The 15,560-nt window shown below is 47.6% G+C and overlaps 1 long non-coding RNA gene across 3 annotated transcripts in view; it reads right to left on the bottom strand.

Annotated features, from left to right (window-relative positions):
- The window catches only part of LOC101799909 (uncharacterized), an 87,543-nt gene that overhangs the window by 33,216 nt on the left and 38,767 nt on the right, over window positions 1–15,560 (bottom strand). The window contains exon 8 of one of the 3 annotated variants that reach the window (XR_011811452.1): window positions 1–15,560. This exon is cut by the window's right edge and continues 20,152 nt beyond it. The exons of the other annotated variants lie outside the window; for them this stretch is intronic. This is a non-coding gene — a long non-coding RNA (uncharacterized lncRNA). 3 annotated transcript variants of the gene reach the window in all.

Below are 15,560 nucleotides of genomic sequence, written 5' to 3' on the forward strand. Positions count from 1 at the left end.
TCCATGATTCTGTGAGGTGGAGGAGGACACATAGAGTCATTATTATTAGAAAAGACCTTCAAGGACTTCGTTCTAGGTGGTGATGGAGGAGGAAGTGGTGTTGGTGGTGGTGGAGGAATTATTTTTAGAACTGTGGTACCATGAGTTGGACTTGGTGTTTCTTATATGTCTCTTCCAACTGGGGATATTCCATGATTCTATGTGGTGGAGCAGGATACATAGAATCATTATTCTTGGGAGAGACCTTCAAGGACATCGTTCTACACGGTGGTGGAGGAGGAATTGATGTAGGTTGTGGAGGAATAATTTTTAAAGCTGTGGTACCATGAGATGTACTTGATAAACCTTATGTGTTCCGTCCAACTGGGGATATTCCATGATTCTATGTGGTAAAAGAGGATACATAGAATCATTATTGTTGGAAGAGACCTTCAATGACGTCGTTTTAGACGGTGGTGGATGAGGAGATGATGGTTGTGGAGAAGGAATTTTTTTTTGACCTGTGGTACCATGAGTTGGAATTAATGATCCTTATGTGTCCCTTCCAACTGGCGATGTTCCATGATTGTGTGTGGTTGAGGAAGATACATAGAATCAATTTTTTTGAGTAGTCCTTCAAGGTCATCGTTCTAGTTTTTGGTGGTGTAGAAGGCAGTGGTGGAGGAGGCGGTGGTGGTGGTTGGAGGAGAAGGAGGAGGACGTTTCCTACCCTGATTTTGTGATTTCTGTGATTCTGCGATTCTGATTCTGTGATTCTGTGATTTGAGCACGGGCTTCTGAAAAACATAAACAGGTCCTTGCAATCTCCCTGACTCTGCGGCTGGTTTTCTTCCTGGCCACCTTGCTCTCTGTGCCCCTGAGAAGGGCATGGTAGTATCAATGACCTTGAGCCCAGAGATGTCAGGAGCAATTGCCAGGAACCAGGTGTGTAAAGGTGGCTTCTGTGGGATGGTCAGGTCACGAGCGCTGCCCACCACTCATACATGTAGTTCTAGTTCCGTTTGTGACTCAGTAGGACCATACAGCGTGGCTCTGTAAGGCAGCAGCTGGCTAGTCCTAGCATCATCATGACTCCCTGGGATACGTTCCTGTCCCCTGATTGGCTGGCTTGGGATTGTTAGCTGTTTTGCAACAATTACGTCATAAAGAGAGGGTGTGCCTAATCCCTATCTAAGGGCCGAAGGGTGGCAGTGGGAGGCAGAGCGTTTGGGATGGCACATGGTGTAGCAGCTGGAAGAGGGAGAGGGAGAGGAAGAGGTAGAGGCAGAGGCAGAGGAAGTGGAAGAGGAAGAGGAAGAGGAAGAGGAAGAGGAAGAGGAAGAGGAAGAGGAAGAGGAAGAGGAAGAGGAAGAGGAAGAGGGGAATGCACAGGAGACAGAGGAGGAGGCAGAGAAGGAGGCAGAGGAGGCGGAGGAGTCAGAAGAGTTGGCAGAGGAGACAGAGGAGGAGGAAGAGGTGGAGGGAGAGAGAGAGGAGGAGGGAGAGGGAGAGAAATGAAAAAGGGAGAGAAGGAGGAGCGAAAGGAGGAGGAGGATGACGATAACAAAAAGAACAAGGAGGCAGAGGTGGAAATGGTCATGGAGGAGGAGAAGAAGGAGGAGGTGGAGGTGGGGGCGGCAGCAGACAACGAGGAGAAAAATAGGTGGTGGTGGAGGCAGCAGCAGTGTTGGCTGTGGTGCTGGAGTAGGAGGCGGCAGCCGTAGTGGCGACAGTGGAGGAATAGGTGACAGAAGAGCAGGTGGTGGAGGAGCAGGGGGAAGGGAAGAGGAAGAGAAGAAGGAGGATTAGGAGGAGATGGTACTGGAGGAGGATCTTTATGGGTCACTTCCAACTGGGGATATTCCATGATTCTGTGTGGTGGAGGAGGACACATAGAATCATTTTTGTTGTAAGAGACTTTAACTCTCATTGTTCTAGCGGTGGTGGAGGAGGCGGTAGTGGTGGTGGAGGAATTATTTCTAGACCTGTGGTACCATGAGTTGGACTTGGTGTTTCTTATATATCCCTTCCAACTGGGGATATTCCATGATTCTGTGCGGTGTAGGAGGATACATAGAGTCATTATTGTTGGGAGAGACCTTCAAGGTCATCGTTCTAGGCGGTGGTGGAGGAGGAATTGATGTAGGTTGTGGAGGAATAATTTATAAAGCTGTGGTACCACGAGATGTACTTGATAAACCTTATGTGTTCCGTCCAACTGGGGATATTCCATGATTCTATGTGGTAAAAGAGGATACATGGAATCATTATTGTTGGAAGAGACCTTCAAGGTCATTGTTCTAGTTTTTGGTGGTGGAGGAGGCGGTGGTGGAGGAGGCGGTGGTGGTAGTGGTGGAGGAATTATTTTTAGACGTGTGGTACCATGAGTTGGAGTTGGTGTTCCATATATGTAAGTTCCAACTGGGGATATTTCATGATTCTGTGTGGTGGAGGAGGATGCATAGAATTATTATTGTTGGAAGAGACCTTCAAGGTCATTGTTCTAATTTTTGGTGGTGCATGAGGTCCTGGTGTAGGAGGCGGTGGTGGTGGTGGTGGAGGAATCATTTTTAGAACTGTGGTACCATAAGTTGGACTTGATGATCATTATGTTTCTCATCTGACTGGGGATATTCCATGATTCTATGTGGTGGAGGAGGATACATAGAATCACTATTGTTGGAAGAGTCTTTAAACATCACTGTTCTAGCGGTGGTGGAGGAGGCGGTGGTGGTTGTGGTGGAGGAGGAATTATTTTTAGACCTGTGGTACCATGATTTGGACTTCATGATCCTTATGGGTCCCTTCCAACTGATGATATTGCATGGTTCTGTGTGGTAGAGGAGGATACATAGAATAATTATTGTTGGAAGAGACCTTCAAGGTCATCGCTCTCGTCGGTGGTGGAGGAGGAGGTGCTTGTGCTGGTAGAGGAATTATTTTTAGATCACTGGTACCATGAGTTGGACTTGGTGATGCTTATATGTCCCTTCCAACTGGGGATATTCCATGATTCTGTGTGGTGGAGGAGGACACATAGAATGATTTTTGTTGTAAGAGACTTTAACTCTCATTGTTCTAGCGGTGGTGGAGGAGGCGGTGGTGGTGGTGGAGGAATTATTTCTAGACCTGTGGTACCATGAGTTGGACTTGGTGTTTCTTATATGTCCCTTCCAACTGGGGATATTCCATGATTCTGTGCGGTGTAGGAGGATACATAGAGTCATTATTATTAGAAAAGACCTTCAAGGACTTCGTTCTAGGTGGTGATGGAGGAGGAAGTGGTGTTGGTGGTGGTGGAGGAATTAATTTTAGACCTGTGGTACCATGAGTTGGACTTGGTGTTCCTTATATGTCCCTTCCATCTGGGGATATTCCATGATTCTGAGCAGTGGAGGAGGATACATAAAATAATTATTGTTGAAAGAGTCCTTCAATGTCATCCTTTTAGACGGTGTTGGAGGAGGAGGTGGTGCTGGTGGTGGAGGAATGTTTTTTAGACCTGTGGTACCATGAGTTGGACTTGGTGATCCTTATGTGTCCCTTCGAACTGGGGATATTCCATGATTGTGTGAGGTGGAGGAGGATACATAGAATCATTATTGTTGGGAGAGACCTTCAAGGTCATCGTTCTAGGTGGTGGTGGAGGAGGAATTGATGTAGGTTGTGGAGGAATAATTTATAAAGCTGTGGTACCACGAGATGTACTTGATAAACCTTATGTGTTCCGTCCAACTGGGGATATTCCATGATTCTATGTGGTAAAAGAGGATACATAGAATCATTATTGTTGGAAGAGACCTTCAAGGTCATTGTTCTAGTTTTTGGTGGTGGAGGAGGCAGTGGTCGAGGAGGCGGTGGTGGTAGTGGTGGAGGAATTATTTTTAGACCTATGGTACCATGAGTTGGAATTGGTGTTCCATATATGTTAGTTCCAACTGGGGATATTTCATGATTCTGTGTGGTGGAGGAGGATGCATAGAATCATTATTGTTGGAAGAGACCTTCAAGGTCATTGTTCTAGTTTTTGGTGGTGGAGGAGTTGGTGGTGTAGGAGGCGGTAGTGGTGGTGGTGGAGGAATTATTTTTATAGCTGTGGTACCATGAGTTGGACTTGGTGTTCCTTATATGTCCCTTCCAACTGGGCATGTTCCATGATTCTGTGTGGTAGAGGAGGATACATGGAATCATTATTGTTGGAAGAGACTTTAAATCTCATTGTTCTAGCGGTGGTGGTGGTGGTGGAGGAATCATTTTTAGAACTGTGGTAGCATAAGTTGGACTTGATGATCCTTATGTTTCTCATCCAACTGGGGATATTCCATGATTCTATGTGGTGGAGGAGGATTCATAGAATCATTATTCTTGGGAGAGACCTTCAAGGACATCGTTCTACACGGTGGTGGAGGAGGAATTGATGTAGGTTGTGGAGGAATAATTTTTAAAGCTGTGGTACCATGAGATGTACTTGATAAACCTTATGTGTTCCGTCCAACTGGGGATATCCCATGATTCTATGTGGTAAAAGAGGATACATAGAATCATTATTGTCTGAAGAGACCTTCAATGACGTCGTTTTAGTCGGTGGTGGATGAGGAGATGATGGTTGTGGAGAAGGAATTTTTTTTGACCTGTGGTACCATGAGTTGGACTTAATGATCCTTATGTGTCCCTTCCAACTGGCGATATTCCATGATTGTGTGTGGTTGAGGAAGATACATAGAATCATTATTTTTGAGTAGTCCTTCAAGGTCATCGTTCTAGTTTTTGGTGGTGTAGAAGGCAGTGGTGGAGGAGGCGGTGGTGGTGGTTGGAGGAGAAGGAGGAGGACGTTTCCTACCCTGATTTTGTGATTTCTGTGATTCTGCGATTCTGATTCTGTGATTCTGTGATTTGAGCACGGGCTTCTGAAAAACATAAACAGGTCCTTGCAATCTCCCTGACTCTGCGGCTGGTTTTCTTCCTGGCCACCTTGCTCTCTGTGTCCCTGAGAAGGGCATGGTGGTATCAATGACCTTGAGCCCAGAGATGTCAGGAGCAATTGCCAGGAACCAGGTGTGTAAAGGTGGCTTCTGTGGGATGGTCGGGTCACGAGCACTGCCCACCACTCATACATGTAGTTCTAGTTCCGTTTGTGACTCAGTAGGACCATACAGCGTGGCTCTGTAAGGCAGCAGCTGGCTAGTCCTAGCATCATCATGACTCCCTGGGATACGTTGCCTGTCCCCTGATTGGCTGGCTTGCGATTGTTAGCTGTTTTGCAACAATTACGTCATAAAGAGAGGGTGTGCCTAATCCCTATCTAAGGGCCGAAGGGTGGCAGTGGGAGGCAGAGCGTTTGGTATGGCACATGGTGCAGCAGCTGGAAGAGGGAGAGGGAGAGCGAGAGGGAGAGGAAGAGGGAGAGGCAGAGGGAGAGGAAGAGGAAGAGGAAGAGGAAGAGGAAGAGGAAGAGGAAGAGGAAGAGGAAGAGGAGGCAGAAGAGTAGGCATCGGAGACAGAGGAGGAGGCAGAGAAGGAGGCAGAGGAGGTGGAGGAGGCAGAAGAGGAGACAGGAGACAGAGGAGGAGGGAGAGAGAGAGGAGGAGGGAGAGGGAGAGAAAGAAAAAAGGGAGAGAAGGAGGAGCGAAAGGAGGAGGAGGATGACGATAACAAAAAGAACAAGGAGGCAGAGGTGGAAATGGTCATGGAGGAGGAGAAGAAGGAGGAGGTGGAGGTGGGCGCGGCAGCAGACAACGAGGAGAAAAATAGGTGGTGTTGGAGGCGGCAGCAGTGTTGGCTGTGGTGCTGGTGAAGGAGGCGGCAGCCGTAGTGGCGACGGTGGAGGAATAGGTGACAGAAGAGCAGGTGGTGGAGGAGCAGGGGGAAGGGAAGAGGAAGTGAAGAAGGAGGATTAGGAGGAGATGGTACTGGAGGAGGATCTTTATGGGTCACTTCCAACTGGGGATATTGCATGGTTCTGTGTGGTAGAGGAGGATACATAGAATAATCATTGTTGGAAGAGACCTTCAAGGTCATCACTCTCGTCGGTGGTGGAGGAGGAGGTGCTTGTGCTGGTAGAGGAATTATTTTTAGATCACTGGTACCATGAGTTGGACTTGGTGATGCTTATATGTCCCTTCCAACTGGGGATATTCCATGATTCTGTGAGGTGGAGGAGGACACATAGAATCATTTTTGTTGTAAGAGACTTTAACTCTCATTGTTCTAGCGGTGGTGGAGGAGGCGGTAGTGGTGGTGGAGGAATTATTTCTAGACCTGTGGTACCATGAGTTGGACTTGGTGTTCCTTATATGTCCCATCCAACTGGGGATATTCCATGATTCTGTGCGGTGTAGGAGGATACATAGAGTCATTATTATTAGAAAAGACCTTCAAGGACTTCATTCTAGGTGGTGATGGAAGAGGAAGTGGTGTTGGTGGTGGTGGAGGAATTATTTTTAGACCTGTGGTACCATGATTTGGACTTGGTGTTCCTTATATGTCCCTTCCAGCTGGGGATATTCCATGATTGTGTGTGGTGGAGGAGGATACATAGAATCATTATTGTTGGGAGAGACCTTCAAGGTTATTGTTCTAGGCGGTGGTGGAGGAGGAATTGATGTAGGTTGTGGAGGAATAATTTATAAAGCTGTGGTACCACGAGATGTACTTGATAAATCTTATGTGTTCCGTCCAACTGGGGATATTCCATGATTCTATGTGGTAAAAGAGGATGCATGTAATCATTATTGTTGGAAGAGACCTTCAAGGTCATTGTTCTAGTTTTTGGTGGTGGAGGAGGCGGTGGTGGAGGAGGTGGTGGTGGTAGTGGTGGAGGAGGTATTATTTTTAGACCTGTGGTACCATGAGTTGGAATTAGTCATCCTTATGGTCCCAGCCAACTGGGGATATTCCATGATTCTATGTGGTGGAGGAGGATATATAGAATCATTTTTGTCTGAAGAGACCTTCAGTGACGTCGTTTTAGACGGTGGTGGATGAGGAGATGATGGTTGTGGAGAAGGAATTTTTTTTGACCTGTGGTACCATGAGTTGGAATTAATGATCCTTATGTGTCCCTTCCAACTGGCGATATTCCATGATTGTGTGTGGTTGAGGAGGATACATAGAATCATTATTTTTGAGTAGTCCTTCAAGGTCATCGTTCTAGTTTTTGGTGGTGTAGAAGGCAGTGGTGGAGGAGGCGGTGTTGGTGGTTGGAGGAGAAGGAGGAGGACGTTTCCTACCCTGATTTTGTGATTTCTGTGATTCTGCGATTCTGATTCTGTGATTCTGTGATTCTGTGATTTGAGCACGGGCTTCTGAAAAACATAAACAGGTCCTTGCAATCTCCCTGACTCTGCGGCTGTTTTTCTTCCTGGCCACCTTGCTCTCTGTGCCCCTGAGAAGGGCATGGTGGTATCAATGACCTTGAGCCCAGAGATGTCAGGAGCAATTGCCAGGAACCAGGTGTGTAAAGGTGGCTTCTGTGGGATGGTCAGGTCACGAGCGCTGCCCACCACTCATACATGTAGTTCTAGTTCCATTTGTGACTCAGTAGGACCATACAGCGTGGCTCTGTAAGGCAGCAGCTGGCTAGTCCTAGCATCATCATGACTCCCTGGGATACGTTCCTGTCCCCTGATTGGCTGGCTTGCGATTGTTAGCTGTTTTGCAACAATTACGTCATAAAGACAGGGTGTGCCTAATCCCTATCTAAGGGCCAAAGGGTGGCAGTGGGAGGCAGAGCGTTTGGGATGGCACATGGTGCAGCAGCTGGAAGAGGGAGAGGGAGAGCGAGAGGGAGAGGAAGGGGAAGTGGAAGAGGAAGAGGAAGAGGAAGAGGAAGAGGGAGAGGGGAAGGCGCAGGAGACAGAGGAGGAGGCAGAGAAGGAGGCAGAGGAGGCGGAGGAGTCAGAAGAGTAGGCAGAGGAGACAGAGGAGGAGGGAGAGAAGGAGGGAGAGGAAGAGGAGGAGGGAGAGAGAGAGGAGGAGGGAGAGGGAGAGAAAGAAAAAAGGGAGAGAAGGAGGAGCGAAAGGAGGAGGAGGATGACGATAACAAAAAGAACAAGGAGGCAGAGGTGGAAATGGTCATGGAGGAGGAGAAGAAGGAGGAGGTGGAGGTGGGGGCGGCAGCAGACAACGAGGAGAAAAATAGGTGGTGTTGGAGGCGGCAGCAGTGTTGGCTGTGGTGCTGGAGTAGGAGGCGGCAGCCGTAGTGGCGACGGTGGAGGAAAGGTGACAGAAGAGCAGGTGGTGGAGGAGCAGGGGGAAGGGAAGAGGAAGAGAAGAAGGAGGATTAGGAGGAGATGGTACTGGAGGAGGATCTTTATGGGTCACTTCCAACTGGGGATATTCCATAATTCTGTGTGGTGGAGGAGGATACATAGAATCATCATTGTTGGGAGAGACCTTTAGGGTCATCCTTCAATTTTTTGATTGTGTAGGAATCAGTGATGGAGGAGGCGGTGGTGGTGGTGGTGGAGGAGTAATTATTTTTAGACCTGTGGTACCATGAGTTGGACTTCATGATCCTTATGGGTCCCTTCCAACTGATGATATTGCATGGTTCTGTGTGGTAGAGGAGGATACATAGAATAATTATTGTTGGAAGAGACCTTCAAGGTCATCGCTCTCGTCGGTGGTGGAGGAGGAGGTGCTTGTGCTGGTAGAGGAATTATTTTTAGATCACTGGTACCATGAGTTGGACTTGGTGATGCTTATATGTCCCTTCCAACTGGGGATATTCCATGATTCTGTGTGGTGGAGGAGGACACATAGAATGATTTTTGTTGTAAGAGACTTTAACTCTCATTGTTCTAGCGGTGGTGGAGGAGGCGGTGGTGGTGGTGGAGGAATTATTTCTAGACCTGTGGTACCATGAGTTGGACTTGGTGTTTCTTATATGTCCCTTCCAACTGGGGATATTCCATGATTCTGTGCGGTGTAGGAGGATACATAGAGTCATTATTATTAGAAAAGACCTTCAAGGACTTCGTTCTAGGTGGTGATGGAGGAGGAAGTGGTGTTGGTGGTGGTGGAGGAATTATTTTTAGACCTGTGGTACCATGAGTTGGACTTGGTGTTCCTTATATGTCCCTTCTATCTGGGGATATTCCATGATTCTGAGCAGTGGAGGAGGATACATAAAATAATTATTGTTGAAAGAGTCCTTCAATGTCATCCTTTTAGACGGTGTTGGAGGAGGAGGTGGTGCTGGTGGTGGAGGAATGTTTTTTAGACCTGTGGTACCATGAGTTGGACTTGATGATCCTTGTGTGTCCCTTCCAACTGGGGATATTCCATGATTGTGTGTGGTGGAGGAGGATACATAGAATCATTATTGTTGGGAGAGACCTTCAAGGTCATCGTTCTAGGCGGTGGTGGAGGAGGAATTGATGTAGGTTGTGGAGGAATAATTTATAAAGCTGTGGTACCACGAGATGTACTTGATAAACCTTATGTGTTCCGTCCAACTGGGGATATTCCATGATTTTATGTGGTAAAAGAGGATTCATGGAATCATTATTGTTGGAAGAGACCTTCAAGGTCATTGTTCTAGTTTTTGGTGGTGGAGGAGGTCGTGGTGTAGGAGGCGGTGGTGGTGGTGGTGGAGGAATCATTTTTAGAACTGTGGTAGCATAAGTTGGACTTGATGATCCTTATGTTTCTCATCCAATTGGGGATATTCCATGATTGTGTGTGGTGGAGGAGGATACATAGAATCACTATTGTTGGAAGAGTCTTTAAACATCATTGTTCTAGTGGTGGTGGAGGAGGCGGTGGTGGTTGTGGTGGAGGAGGAATTATTTTTAGACCTGTGGTACCATGAGTTGGAATTAGTCATCCTTATGGTCCCATCCAACTGGGGATATTCCATGATTCTATGTGGTGGAGGAGGATATATAGAATCATTTTTGTCTGAAGAGACCTTCAGTGACGTCGTTTTAGACGGTGGTGGATGAGGAGATGATGGTTGTGGAGAAGGAATTTTTTTTGACCTGTGGTACCATGAGTTGGAATTAATGATCCTTATGTGTCCCTTCCAACTGGCGATATTCCATGATTGTGTGTGGTTGAGGAGGATACATAGAATCATTATTTTTGAGTAGTCCTTCAAGGTCATCGTTCTAGTTTTTGGTGGTGTAGAAGGCAGTGGTGGAGGAGGCGGTGTTGGTGGTTGGAGGAGAAGGAGGAGGACGTTTCCTACCCTGATTTTGTGATTTCTGTGATTCTGCGATTCTGATTCTGTGATTCTGTGATTCTGTGATTTGAGCACGGGCTTCTGAAAAACATAAACAGGTCCTTGCAATCTCCCTGACTCTGCGGCTGTTTTTCTTCCTGGCCACCTTGCTCTCTGTGCCCCTGAGAAGGGCATGGTGGTATCAATGACCTTGAGCCCAGAGATGTCAGGAGCAATTGCCAGGAACCAGGTGTGTAAAGGTGGCTTCTGTGGGATGGTCAGGTCAGGAGCGCTGCCCACCACTCATACATGTAGTTCTAGTTCCGTTTGTGACTCAGTAGGACCATACAGCGTGGCTCTGTAAGGCAGCAGCTGGCTAGTCCTAGCATCATCATGACTCCCTGGGATACGTTCCTGTCCCCTGATTGGCTGGCTTGCGATTGTTAGCTGTTTTGCAACAATTACGTCATAAAGACAGGGTGTGCCTAATCCCTATCTAAGGGCCAAAGGGTGGCAGTGGGAGGCAGAGCGTTTGGGATGGCACATGGTGCAGCAGCTGGAAGAGGGAGAGGGAGAGCGAGAGGGAGAGGAAGGGGAAGTGGAAGAGGAAGAGGAAGAGGAAGAGGAAGAGGGAGAGGGGAAGGCGCAGGAGACAGAGGAGGAGGCAGAGAAGGAGGCAGAGGAGGCGGAGGAGTCAGAAGAGTAGGCAGAGGAGACAGAGGAGGAGGGAGAGAAGGAGGGAGAGGAAGAGGAGGAGGGAGAGAGAGAGGAGGAGGGAGAGGGAGAGAAAGAAAAAAGGGAGAGAAGGAGGAGCGAAAGGAGGAGGAGGATGACGATAACAAAAAGAACAAGGAGGCAGAGGTGGAAATGGTCATGGAGGAGGAGAAGAAGGAGGAGGTGGAGGTGGGGGCGGCAGCAGACAACGAGGAGAAAAATAGGTGGTGGTGGAGGCGGCAGCAGTGTTGGCTGTGGTGCTGGAGTAGGAGGCGGCAGCCGTAGTGGCGACGGTGGAGGAAAGGTGACAGAAGAGCAGGTGGTGGAGGAGCAGGGGGAAGGGAAGAGGAAGAGAAGAAGGAGGATTAGGAGGAGATGGTACTGGAGGAGGATCTTTATGGGTCACTTCCAACTGGGGATATTCCATAATTCTGTGTGGTGGAGGAGGATACATAGAATCATCATTGTTGGGAGAGACCTTTAGGGTCATCCTTCAATTTTTTGATTGTGTAGGAATCAGTGATGGAGGAGGCGGTGGTGGTGGTGGTGGAGGAGTAATTATTTTTAGACCTGTGGTACCATGAGTTGGACTTCATGATCCTTATGGGTCCCTTCCAACTGATGATATTGCATGGTTCTGTGTGGTAGAGGAGGATACCTAGAATCATTATTGTTGGAAGAGACCTTCAAGGTCATCGCTCTCGTCGGTGGTGGAGGAGGAGGTGCTTGTGCTGGTAGAGGAATTATTTTTAGATCACTGGTACCATGAGTTGGACTTGGTGATGCTTATATGTCCCTTCCAACTGGGGATATTCCATGATTCTGTGTGGTGGAGGAGGACACATAGAATGATTTTTGTTGTAAGAGACTTTAACTCTCATTGTTCTAGCGGTGGTGGAGGAGGCGGTGGTGGTGGTGGAGGAATTATTTCTAGACCTGTGGTACCATGAGTTGGACTTGGTGTTTCTTATATGTCCCTTCCAACTGGGGATATTCCATGATTCTGTGCGGTGTAGGAGGATACATAGAGTCATTATTATTAGAAAAGACCTTCAAGGACTTCGTTCTAGGTGGTGATGGAGGAGGAAGTGGTGTTGGTGGTGGTGGAGGAATTATTTTTAGACCTGTGGTACCATGAGTTGGACTTGGTGTTCCTTATATGTCCCTTCCAGCTGGGGATATTCCATGATTCTGAGCAGTGGAGGAGGATACATAAAATAATTATTGTTGAAAGAGTCCTTCAATGTCATCCTTTTAGACGGTGTTGGAGGAGGAGGTGGTGCTGGTGGTGGAGGAATGTTTTTTAGACCTGTGGTACCATGAGTTGGACTTGATGATCCTTGTGTGTCCCTTCCAACTGGGGATATTCCATGATTGTGTGTGGTGGAGGAGGATACATAGAATCATTATTGTTGGGAGAGACCTTCAAGGTCATCGTTCTAGGCGGTGGTGGAGGAGGAATTGATGTAGGTTGTGGAGGAATAATTTATAAAGCTGTGGTACCACGAGATGTACTTGATAAACCTTATGTGTTCCGTCCAACTGGGGATATTCCATGATTTTATGTGGTAAAAGAGGATACATGGAATCATTATTGTTGGAAGAGACCTTCAAGGTCATTGTTCTAGTTTTTGGTGGTGGAGGAGGTCGTGGTGTAGGAGGCGGTGGTGGTGGTGGTGGAGGAATCATTTTTAGAACTGTGGTAGCATAAGTTGGACTTGATGATCCTTATGTTTCTCATCCAATTGGGGATATTCCATGATTGTGTGTGGTGGAGGAGGATACATAGAATCACTATTGTTGGAAGAGTCTTTAAACATCATTGTTCTAGTGGTGGTGGAGGAGGCGGTGGTGGTTGTGGTGGAGGAGGAATTATTTTTAGACCTGTGGTACCATGAGTTGGAATTAGTCATCCTTATGGTCCCATCCAACTGGGGATATTCCATGATTCTATGTGGTGGAGGAGGATATATAGAATCATTTTTGTCTGAAGAGACCTTCAGTGACGTCGTTTTAGACGGTGGTGGATGAGGAGATGATGGTTGTGGAGAAGGAATTTTTTTTGACCTGTGGTACCATGAGTTGGAATTAATGATCCTTATGTGTCCCTTCCAACTGGCGATATTCCATGATTGTGTGTGGTTGAGGAGGATACATAGAATCATTATTTTTGAGTAGTCCTTCAAGGTCATCGTTCTAGTTTTTGGTGGTGTAGAAGGCAGTGGTGGAGGAGGCGGTGTTGGTGGTTGGAGGAGAAGGAGGAGGACGTTTCCTACCCTGATTTTGTGATTTCTGTGATTCTGCGATTCTGATTCTGTGATTCTGTGATTCTGTGATTTGAGCACGGGCTTCTGAAAAACATAAACAGGTCCTTGCAATCTCCCTGACTCTGCGGCTGTTTTTCTTCCTGGCCACCTTGCTCTCTGTGCCCCTGAGAAGGGCATGGTGGTATCAATGACCTTGAGCCCAGAGATGTCAGGAGCAATTGCCAGGAACCAGGTGTGTAAAGGTGGCTTCTGTGGGATGGTCAGGTCAGGAGCGCTGCCCACCACTCATACATGTAGTTCTAGTTCCGTTTGTGACTCAGTAGGACCATACAGCGTGGCTCTGTAAGGCAGCAGCTGGCTAGTCCTAGCATCATCATGACTCCCTGGGATACGTTCCTGTCCCCTGATTGGCTGGCTTGCGATTGTTAGCTGTTTTGCAACAATTACGTCATAAAGACAGGGTGTGCCTAATCCCTATCTAAGGGCCAAAGGGTGGCAGTGGGAGGCAGAGCGTTTGGGATGGCACATGGTGCAGCAGCTGGAAGAGGGAGAGGGAGAGCGAGAGGGAGAGGAAGGGGAAGTGGAAGAGGAAGAGGAAGAGGAAGAGGAAGAGGAAGAGGAAGAGGAAGAGGAAGAGGAAGAGGAAGAGGAAGAGGGAGAGGGGAAGGCGCAGGAGACAGAGGAGGAGGCAGAGAAGGAGGCAGAGGAGGCGGAGGAGTCAGAAGAGTAGGCAGAGGAGACAGAGGAGGAGGGAGAGAAGGAGGGAGAGGAAGAGGAGGAGGGAGAGAGAGAGGAGGAGGGAGAGGGAGAGAAAGAAAAAAGGGAGAGAAGGAGGAGCGAAAGGAGGAGGAGGATGACGATAACAAAAAGAACAAGGAGGCAGAGGTGGAAATGGTCATGGAGGAGGAGAAGAAGGAGGAGGTGGAGGTGGGGGCGGCAGCAGACAACGAGGAGAAAAATAGGTGGTGGTGGAGGCGGCAGCAGTGTTGGCTGTGGTGCTGGAGTAGGAGGCGGCAGCCGTAGTGGCGACGGTGGAGGAAAGGTGACAGAAGAGCAGGTGGTGGAGGAGCAGGGGGAAGGGAAGAGGAAGAGAAGAAGGAGGATTAGGAGGAGATGGTACTGGAGGAGGATCTTTATGGGTCACTTCCAACTGGGGATATTCCATAATTCTGTGTGGTGGAGGAGGATACATAGAATCATCATTGTTGGGAGAGACCTTTAGGGTCATCCTTCAATTTTTTGATTGTGTAGGAATCAGTGATGGAGGAGGCGGTGGTGGTGGTGGTGGAGGAGTAATTATTTTTAGACCTGTGGTACCATGAGTTGGACTTCATGATCCTTATGGGTCCCTTCCAACTGATGATATTGCATGGTTCTGTGTGGTAGAGGAGGATACATAGAATAATTATTGTTGGAAGAGACCTTCAAGGTCATCGCTCTCGTCGGTGGTGGAGGAGGAGGTGCTTGTGCTGGTAGAGGAATTATTTTTAGATCACTGGTACCATGAGTTGGACTTGGTGATGCTTATATGTCCCTTCCAACTGGGGATATTCCATGATTCTGTGTGGTGGAGGAGGACACATAGAATGATTTTTGTTGTAAGAGACTTTAACTCTCATTGTTCTAGCGGTGGTGGAGGAGGCGGTGGTGGTGGTGGAGGAATTATTTCTAGACCTGTGGTACCATGAGTTGGACTTGGTGTTTCTTATATGTCCCTTCCAACTGGGGATATTCCATGATTCTGTGCGGTGTAGGAGGATACATAGAGTCATTATTATTAGAAAAGACCTTCAAGGACTTCGTTCTAGGTGGTGATGGAGGAGGAAGTGGTGTTGGTGGTGGTGGAGGAATTATTTTTAGACCTGTGGTACCATGAGTTGGACTTGGTGTTCCTTATATGTCCCTTCCAGCTGGGGATATTCCATGATTCTGAGCAGTGGAGGAGGATACATAAAATAATTATTGTTGAAAGAGTCCTTCAATGTCATCCTTTTAGACGGTGTTGGAGGAGGAGGTGGTGCTGGTGGTGGAGGAATGTTTTTTAGACCTGTGGTACCATGAGTTGGACTTGATGATCCTTGTGTGTCCCTTCCAACTGGGGATATTCCATGATTGTGTGTGGTGGAGGAGGATACATAGAATCATTATTGTTGGGAGAGACCTTCAAGGTCATCGTTCTAGGCGGTGGTGGAGGAGGAATTGATGTAGGTTGTGGAGGAATAATTTATAAAGCTGTGGTACCACGAGATGTACTTGATAAACCTTATGTGTTCCGTCCAACTGGGGATATTCCATGATTTTATGTGGTAAAAGAGGATACATGGAATCATTATTGTTGGAAGAGACCTTCAAGGTCATTGTTCTAGTTTTTGGTGGTGGAGGAGGTCGTGGTGTAGGAGGCGGTGGTGGTGGTGGTGGAGGAATCATTTTTAGAA

This window comes from Anas platyrhynchos, chromosome 1, assembly GCF_047663525.1.
Source record: "Anas platyrhynchos isolate ZD024472 breed Pekin duck chromosome 1, IASCAAS_PekinDuck_T2T, whole genome shotgun sequence".
Lineage (NCBI taxonomy): Eukaryota > Metazoa > Chordata > Aves > Anseriformes > Anatidae > Anas > Anas platyrhynchos.